At 37.6% G+C, this 10,037-nt stretch overlaps 1 protein-coding gene across 2 annotated transcripts in view; it reads left to right on the top strand.

Annotated features, from left to right (window-relative positions):
* Positions 1 to 10,037, top strand: part of LOC107046716 (galactosylgalactosylxylosylprotein 3-beta-glucuronosyltransferase P) — a 47,025-nt gene that overhangs the window by 15,874 nt on the left and 21,114 nt on the right. Inside the window, exon 1 of one of the 2 annotated variants that reach the window (XM_015269396.1) lies at positions 9,017 to 9,468. The exons of the other annotated variant lie outside the window; for it this stretch is intronic. The gene's annotated coding sequence lies outside the window, so the exon portion shown is untranslated. Of the gene's footprint in view, positions 1 to 9,016; positions 9,469 to 10,037 lie in introns of those variants that run through there. 2 annotated transcript variants of the gene reach the window in all.

Genomic DNA, 10,037 nt, shown 5'->3' with positions numbered 1-10,037 from the left:
GTGACTATTCGCACCATTGCGTGAATCACTCCCGTACACTCCATATACGCCACGCATGCGTGAAGTTTGTGTGTTTCACGCAGCCGAATTTTCATACTGCTGTGTATTTCACGCAGTTGAAGTTTTATACTGCTGTGTATTTCACGCAGTTGTATTTTGATACTACACTTGGAACGTTGGCACTTGGGAAGAGGCTTCCCAAGACCTATCCAGTTCTGAACGTAAAGACCTAAGTAGAACTTGTCAGGTCCAATTATTCGACTCGGGCAGGAGATACGGTTTCTCTACTGGAGAGAATTCTTATAGAAAATTTTAAGATGAAAGAGGAATCTTCGATTCAGGATCCATACGTGGGAGGAATATAAAGTGGAGAATTACGATGTGAAAACCAACAAATTTCGATTACTAGCGCCACGCTGATGCCCTTTTTCCGGTCAGATCTACTTTATTCAATCGATTATTTATAGTCATTCTCATTGAAAGAAGAAATACTGCTTTGTCAACTGTTGAATTTTAATATTGGAATAAATTATTCGCTTATGGTCTAATTTTTATGCTCGCTGAATGAGGTTTTAATCATAATTAGAAATCAATTCCTTCTAGACCACACGTTAGAATGTGAATTACATTTCTTCGAAATGTTTATTGTCATCTATTAAATATTATCTATATGTTAAATTCTTATTATTTAATTTGCTTTTGACTTCGATTAGATTCTTAACAATTTTCCGCTGAAATTGCAAGGATTTTGTGTCATTGAAAATTCATAATTTCCTGGGAAAAACCGTGGAGACTGTAACTTTGAGTTCAATTATTCCGGGAAAACTATAATGAAAAATAAAATAATTCAGAGAAATTTCTCCTTGAATTCCTTAAAAAATTCCGGCAATTCCAAGAATTTTAAAGAATTTCTCTGAAAATTGAAGGGAATTTGACAGTGAATATTGATTTTCATTTGAAAATTCATGTAAATTGTAGAATTTTCGCCAAAAGTCGAACTGGCCAAAAGTCAAAATCCGCTTAACCCAGTTTACCGTTTCGCTACTGAAATCATGAGATTTCAAATGTTTTATTTTTGAGCAGCAAGAAGACGAGAAATTTCCAACTTACTTTACTTTTCAATAAAAACATCAATATTCCGTATTAAATAGCGCTAAATTTTTAATTTCTGAAAAAATTCTAGAATATATGAATTTTTCGGGAATGATTTTTCGTGAATTCTATCAACTTTCAAAAAATAATTGAACTGAATTTCACACTTTTCGTCAAATTTTGAATTTTCAGTGACAAAAATCTATGAAATTCCAATGGAACTTGATAAAAATTTTCAAGAAATCTTCCAAAACTGTAGACAGAAAATTCCAACAATGTACGCTACACAATTACTACAATTTAAAAATAAATTTTAATGAAAATTTATCTCCGTGCAACCGACAAAATTTCTCTCAGTGAAATTAATGTCTGTGAAATGCAAAAAACTACTAGCGTCTCGTATTTGCAATTTCAAATTAAATTTCCCTGTCTCTGCAAGAGCTCCCTCACTATCCTTCAATCTCGTGAAGCTCTCAAAGAAAAGGAATTGTTCTTGGAGGAAAATTCTTACGTTCCAGAAAAACGGTAAGGAATAATTTCCATTGAGAATAGCATGAATGTCATGTCACCGTCACAGTGATAATCCAACGAAACTGGCATCCAGAAATATTATATAAAATTCGTTGCATAAAGTCGTCTTGAAGAACGCTCGAGCATTTTCTCTTCCACCGACAAAAGTATCAGTCTGAAAAGCCCCCTTTTTCTCCACATTTCTTTCCATCTCTATTTCATTCTTTCTTCCTTCAGCCGTACATATATACAATGGCATTTCGAAACCCGGTGATTTTTCCAAACTACCGCGAGGAGACATCCACATCAGACAAAAAAGTAACCAGAGGTGTAAGGAAGAAAAGTACTTCCATCTTCTATTTGTTTTTCCCCAGGTTTCACGTATTGTCACTGCAGTGGCAGTTCCTTTTTCTGCCTTTTCTCCTCTTGGTAAATGGATACCCGGGGATTTTCAACTTTCTTCGGATCGAGCGAAAATGTAAGATATTCTTTCGAAAATGAGAAATTAATACAGCACTGTGAAAACAATTTATTAGTGTCTTCAAGCCGTCTTAATTTAAGACATTAGACCAAAGATGGCCATCAATCGTCAGATTCTTCGATATTAAAAGAGTTTTCGACTTACACTGATAAAAAAAATTCTAATATCTGAAACATATTTTCTTGAGACAAGTAATTTTTCTTCAACTGTTTAATTCTCCCACACGGAGAGAAATGTTCAGTAAAAATTACGGAACTCTCACTTCACTCATCGATTACGGAATCGACTCACAAAAATTTAAGTGACGATATAGTAATTTTTCTATAATATAGTAATTTTAAAATTTTTTTTATTTCGATATGTAATACATTCATGATATAACGCGTAACGACAGTGATAAATGAGAATTCATTCGAGATCCGTGAACCACAAGCATTCTGAGATTTAAACCATTGAAAATAATTTGCTTCTCTCAAGTAAATATGGTCTAGATATAAAAAAGTTTTCTCTCAGTGTAGGACAAAAAAACGTGAGTCAGTAGGTAAACCGTCAAACCAAATAAATTCACAATTCTTCGAGTTATAAGACGATAACAGATTGTTAACATCAGTTCTGCAATTCACACTTGAATTGAATCACTTCTTTATACGTGAAACATTTCTAAGGAATTTCTCTTTATCTGTGTCCAGAAGCTGTACTTATCAAAATTAAACGAGTGCTTTAATCTCTGTGAGTGTTTTGTTAAAGTGGTACGACCCTTATGGTATTTGCTGACGCTACGACCCCTATTGTACTCTCCGTTAACACTATATTTATGTTGGTAATTCCCATCTTATACATAACAACGAGTCTGGCCAACATATAATTATGAAAATTACGGAAATCATTACCATCGCCCTTTTTCTCATTTTTTCCTTCCGAGTTGAAAGCCTTCAGTTCAGGCTTGAATATGGGAGTTAGAGAAGTATTTTTAAACTGAAGGAGTCCTCAATCAATAAATCTATAAAGTGAGAAATCTTGATCTCGAGCTGATGGGGTATGTCAAATATCTTGAAGTTACACGACGGAATCTTTAAATTCCTGCACAATGTGGAATTGGAAGAGACGTCTAAGTATACTTCCCGGGATACATGTTGAACCTTGGAAGATAAGCCTCGAAAGAGAAGCCCCTGTCGATGTGACACATTGATTTGTTAAATTGTAGGTCTGGATTGTCTCCTGATTATCAGCTTCTCATCTGTTCTGATGTTCCTTGATTTTCATTAATTACCTCTCCGAGAAGATACGGTGATTCACCAATTAAAGTAGTATAAATATCACTTGCATTCTGAAGATTAAAATCTGAACTGAATTCTACACGAAAGTTAATATGAGTAGAAACATTCTGGTTGAGTTCATGCTCAATCGGCAGTCTAGCATTATGCATTCAAGAGATTCTGCAGATTTAAGCCATTCGGAATGATTTACTTCTCTCAAGTAAATATGGTTCACAAACTAGAAAATTTTTCTCTCACTGCATGTATTTATCGACTTTTCATCTCATTCTCAATTCGAAAACTCTCATTCTCCCTTGAAATAACGTTAAAATTGCCATGATATGTCAATATCAGGATTGGCCGACAGTTTAAAGAGGATTATAGGAAAAAAAAACTAAGAGTAGAAAAATCAACAGAGTTGATACACTCCACATCATCGCTTTGTACATTCAAGACATTCTGAAGATTTAAGCCATCCAGAATAATTTACTTCTCTCAAGTAAATAAGGTCTACATACTAGGAAATTTTTCTCTCATTACACCTACCTATGGACTTTTCATCTCATTCTCAATTCGAAAACCCTCATTCTCCCTTGAAATAACGTTAAAATTGCCATGATATGTCAATATCAGGATTGGCCGACAGTTTAAAGAGGATTATAGGAAAAAAAAACTAAGAGTAGAAAAATCAACAGAGCTGATACACTCCACATCATCGCAAACGAAAGCAAAAAAGAGAAATTGCTCTCTGCATTTAAAACTACCTCAGCAGTTCCCCGGAGCGTGAAACCGAAGAAAATCTCCCGTCATTAAAATCTACGGAAATTTAAAGCCCCTAAGTACACACTCCTTGGGTCGTAAATATGACCTCGGCAGTGGTAAAGGAAATTAAAACAAAAAATGCAGGTAATAAAAAATTAAAACCGAAGTAAATTCTAAGGACTAGAATTGAGTGGGGCAGAGGGAGTGGCAAGGGGTAAAAGGGTGAATGCAGAGAATAGAGAGTAATGGGGTGGTACGGGATATACCAGAGTCTGAGAGCCCCAGGGCCCAACTGCAGTGGGTGAGAGCAAAGTAAAGTGCCCAGGCTGAACACAGTCTTCTGTAAAAACGAAACTACTTCGTCGTCGCGTGGGGATTTCATGCACAACAGACACATTACAGATATATAATACATAACCAGGAGCGATTTTAAAGTTTCGTATTGAATGGAATACTCTTGTAGAGAGAGAATGTCGCAAAGTTCCACTCATGCGGATAGTTGCCTCGGGGGAATTTTTCCATTTTGCAAAATCCCACTGCAGTACGTACTTCTTTATATTTTCACGTTGCTTTCAACGTGCGAGCCTCATAACGTATCGATGCATCAGATGTAATCGTAGAGGAACGAATAAAATTTACACATAGAGGATTTTTCTCCCTCCCTTGGAGGTAATTCATACGGTTTTGTGCTGATTTTATACAGAGGAAAGAACTTTTGATTCTCAGGGATATGCCACTGATCTTCAGGGATCTGTCAAATTTATTAGTGATACTGGACACTGACTGGAACGAGCTTGATTATCGGTGATTTTTGTCAATGAAACTAGGGGACTACGCCCCCTGCTCGCTTCGCTCGCCAACCGCCATATGATCCCCATGATCCTTATTCTGACTCTTGTAACTCTTATTTAAACTCTCAAACTGACCCTTAATCTTGTGACCCTTAATCTGACCCATATAAGCATTAATTTAACTCTTGTGACCTCTATTTGGACCCTTATTCTACCCTTGTGACCCTTAATCTGACCCTCGTGACCCTTATTCCTACCCTTCTGACCCTCATGGCCCTTATTCTGACCCACAAGACCTGAACCGTATCCCTCAAAAAATATATATCATCTCCAAATGAATTCAGATGTAACTTCAACTCCAGCCGTCAAGGACGATAAGAACTTACGACAAGAAGCATAAAATTACCGTCAATTTCATTCCCGGAACTCTTTCGCCAGATGTGCGGTGAAATCCACTGGTAAAGCCCTGACCATCTCAACAGCGGAGAGACCGCCATGACGTGTAAGCCCCCCATACGTTCATTCATCTTGAGATAAAACGTAGAGTCCACTTGAGGCAAGAGCTATCATCCAAGAGAAGTAAGATAAAACGGAAAATATCCGCTCATCCATTGTGGAATGACACTGACAATGAGTTAAAGAATGACCTCTCAAATCCATGAATAATAAAAAAACTGTAAATAAAAGAAACGATTCTCGAAAAGAACTGGTGAAGGTCAGAGGTTGAAGGGGACTTATCACGAGCGAATAAAAATAGGAGAAGAGCTGTTACTTATTGACTGAACCTAGAGACTAAAAAAACGTAATAGCGGATGAAAGAAATTCTGGCAAAATGCTCCACTGGCACGAAACACTCGTATTATCATAAAGTTTTACTCAGGGGGAAGGACAAACCCACGTGAACTGAGCCAGAATGATTTTTGTATCGTTTAATTGCACGCAGACACTCTATACGTTGTTACGTGTTACCAGGGAGACATGAGATCGATAAAATTGGAGTTTTAATGATTCATTTAACGGCTGCTCTTCGGTGGTTTGGGGATAACCAAGTGCTTTGGTATTTGTAATTAAACATTGGGGGTTCGACGAGGCCCCACTCGACCCTACGTTTTTGGATAAATTTCGCATTCCAACGGTTTTCCGTTGCAAAGGGAAACTTGCCAACGCGCCCATCACCCGAATGACTTCCGCCAAATAATTTTCTGTTATCGGACAGTTAAAAAATTAAGTTTCAGGCAAGAATTGATAGCGAGATTTTATGTGATAATTCCGAGCATTTTTTAGTCTGAAACAAATATGATTGGTAGAATTTAACTTTTCAACAAAATCATTCGTTAGTGAGCTTGGAGCAATGACACAAGCCATTAATATTACCACAGCTATACCGCGGCGTAGTAGATGACCGTTCTCATTGTCATCCATCGAAAGCAACGCTGACTCAACCGACACATCAGTTCATTACCCGAATTGCCAATGTGAATATTCAAACTGAAACCAAATGCCTATCGACACAAACAAGAACGTCGGCGAAATCCTCAAATGGGGTAGCATTGCGTGCTGAAAATAAAGATACAGTCATGCAATACCGAAAATGAATGTATAACGATCAATACCCGTGTCGTTTCTATTCAGAATGAAGTAAAAAAGAAAAATTGAAGTTTTAGATTTACCAGTGAGCGACTCGGTCACGCGATTAGTTAGCAGCCAGGGTAGCCTACCTTTTTTTCCATTATTTTTCACACTCCGTCCTGCAGCAGCGGCGCACACGCTCGATTAAGCTGTGGTGTCGCCTCGTTATATCATGTAACCATCGTCGCCACTGCAGAAACCACGGAAATCTGTAAAAAGAAAGAAACGCCAAAGCCTTTTTTATGATCGAAGAGTCTCATAAAACTCGGTTAACAACACCGAAAGATTTTCATCCTTTTTACTCTTTTTCAATTATCGAAGGAAAAATAATTTGTGACATTGTAAAAATCTCAATTGCATGTCACACGAAGGCTTTACCTAATAGACTCAGGAAATTACATTTTGAAAAATTGCGCAACCTGCGTGGAAAAAAACAGCATTAACTCGGAAGTATTGTTATTAGAATCGCAGATACACTATTAAAAAAAATTGAAATTACAATAAAGAAATGCGGCGGGTTGTGAGTACCTGTAGAGGGTTTATAAGTTCTATAGGCGATTGACAACGTCCGCATTATGGCATCATAACGCAAACGTTTCATGAAAGAATCTCACGCAACCCCCCGATTACTTGTCCCTTCAATGACCCCTCACCACCCGCAGTTCACAAATGAGGCAATTGTTCCCAAATGGAACATAAATTTTGGAATGGAACATATTGCGAGTATGAAACCAATTTACGTAATTCCCCCCAAATCGAAATGAAAAAGAATCTGAAGTCACAGCAGTAAATACACTACTTTGACAATAGTTCGCGTGACCTCCTCAGGGTTACCTCGTCACTCCCCCTCAACCCCATTAGTCCAAGTCGCCAATTTTTTTCCTATTTGCTCGTTCATTTGTACACAGAGAGAAATTTTTGATAATAATTATCCTACCGTTCTATAAAAGTGTATCATGAGTCATCGTTTCCTCATTTCTATGCCGAAATTTAATAAAAATTAATATATGATGATCAAATTTTATTGAACGTTAGAGAACTTTTATCCTGACGCATAATAAATTTTACCCTACCGGTACAGTAATTTTTACTCTACCGGCACCGTAATTTTTATTTTTATTAGGATAAAATTTCCCTAACGTAGAATAAAATTTGACCATCATGTATTAATTTTTACTAAATTTCGGGATATAAATGAGGAAACGATGACTCATGATACACTTTTATAGAAGGGTAGGATAATTTTAATCAAAAATTTCTCTCCATGTAGTTTCCGTGTAATTCATTCTGTCGCATGTATCCAACAGGGAGTAACCAAATACGCTGAACTCAATATCAATCGAATTTCACTGCGATATTTATGGGCACATTGTAATGGAATGCTTGGAGTGACACAGATTCACTGTTGCGTCAGTATCTGCAGGGTACATATAGGTACATGTGTCGCATTGACCTCGTGAGATTTTTCCCGAAACAATTAAAACGTTAATTGTGGCATCAGAACACCAAAGAAGAAATGAGCAGGGGTTCCAGCCTAACCGACAGAAGACTTGTGACCGTTACTTTTTGCGTTATTAGTCTCTTTCTTTTTTTTATTTCTACCAATTCCATTGGTAGCAAGCTACCGAATGGACCTCTAGCAATTCCGTCTTTGTGACAGGCATACAACCGCAACCACATGCTGCAGGGTGTCAGGAAAATATTCAATCTTTTAATGAAAAAGATTTAAACAACAGGTTAAATATCTCCGAAACTGCTTGGCCGGAACTCACAATTCGCTCACCGATTACCGAATCGACTCAGAAAATTTAAGTGAGGGTATCGTAATTTTTCACAGGAGATTCGGATAAAAATTACGGAACCCTCTGGAAAAATTCCGTGACAGTTGCGTAAAAATTCCTACAACCATATTTCGCTCCGGAATTGCGGAAAAGATGGGTAATTCTTATTGAGTATTTCTCTCCGTGTTGGTATCCCCGTTTTTTCTCAAGTTATCGTGCACACAAGAATAAAAAAATTTAAAAAACGAAAAGATAGGGGGATATCTCGGATTGATCCAGATAGTGGATCAATCAAACTTAGAAAATCTAATAACCGGTAAAATACAAGGCTTCCACTCGGAAGCAATAAAAAAACCAAATGACGAAGTGGAAACAGGTGGAATCGATGGGGGACGAGGAAACCTAATGTTCTCAATGTTCAAATGGCCCAAGATACAGGAGGCACGGGGGGATGGGGATACAGGGGACTCCTTGAAGAGAAGAAATTGAGTTACATTTGAGAGCCCTGGTGATACCCATCCCCTTGGCTCTCGTGAGTTAAATTAAACCACGTGACTAACTTCTCACGTGACACGAAATCAAGAGCGCACATTGGCCAGTGGTATACTGGGTATAAAAGCCGGTCTCGACAGATGTGGCAAATGGAGGGGCGGATTTTAGTGCCCATGCATCTGACAAACTCAACCGACGAATAGTCCAGTAGATGCACGACATTCGGCTCGGTATCGCGCGGTTTTTGTTCCGCATGACCACTGACTAATGCACTAATAATGAATACAGAATATTTCGGAAAATGTGAAAATTTCATGAGGTGATGAACAATTTCATTTCTTCGAGAAGAGAAAAAGTGAATGAACAGCGAAATTAAAGTGCAACTTTGAAAGAAAAATTTAAATGTTTTTGACAATTTTATTTTTCAACGGCAGACTTTTTAACGCATATTGCGCTTTTTTCTTTCATTTTAATTGTACCAACTGGTGCAGTGATTACGGGAGCTGAATACATTCCCTGTATTTGATATTGCAACGCGGGTGATTCAAAGTGGCCAGCGGCTGTTATTTATTTCACGTACACCAGTGACTGAGTGTTTGAAGGATTTCGCTTGGATTTTTATACAGAGCAACGGTGTACGTGTTTCGACTCTCAGATTGGGGTTTACGGACAGAGTGAGTGGTGAATGAAAATACTGAATACGTTGTACAAGTGAATTATTGTTTGTAAATTAATCAGAGATGATCCGCAGAGCGGGGAAACGAGTTCTTTGTAATGGTTTTTTGAGTTTGAATTTGTAGAGAATACACTGGTAGAGAAAAATGACGTTTCAGGGAAGATTTAGTAGGGGAGGGTGGGGCAAAGTGGAACGTTTGTAATCGGCTTTAATTTATTATATCTTTGTTTATAAACAGAGATATTGGAATCTTGAGTCGACAACATACATTCCATTTTATCCCGCCTTGCTCTCATAATTGTCAGGAGAACGTCATTGAATTCAGGTGGAATTAGGTGGAGGGGTGGAGGGGGTGATTATAAGATTTTGAATTTGACTGATTTCCCCGTCAAAATTTAAAAGAATTGAACTGCACCATTCTCGATGTCATGAGGTACACTGCTAGAAAAAAATGATGAATTTCATGGACAGTCGAATTGTAATTTTCGAGAGAGTGACATTGAATACGATTTAGGGGAAAACAAGTGGGAAATGGGTTTCTTCTCAACATGGTCAAAATATTTTTGC

The sequence above is a fragment of the Diachasma alloeum genome, unplaced genomic scaffold (assembly GCF_001412515.2).
Source record: "Diachasma alloeum isolate Michigan unplaced genomic scaffold, Dall2.0 Dall_scaffold_01766, whole genome shotgun sequence".
NCBI classification, from domain to species: Eukaryota; Metazoa; Arthropoda; class Insecta; order Hymenoptera; family Braconidae; genus Diachasma; species Diachasma alloeum.
Note: the sequence above shows the minus strand (reverse complement) of the source record. Positions and strands in the feature narration are given on the sequence as shown.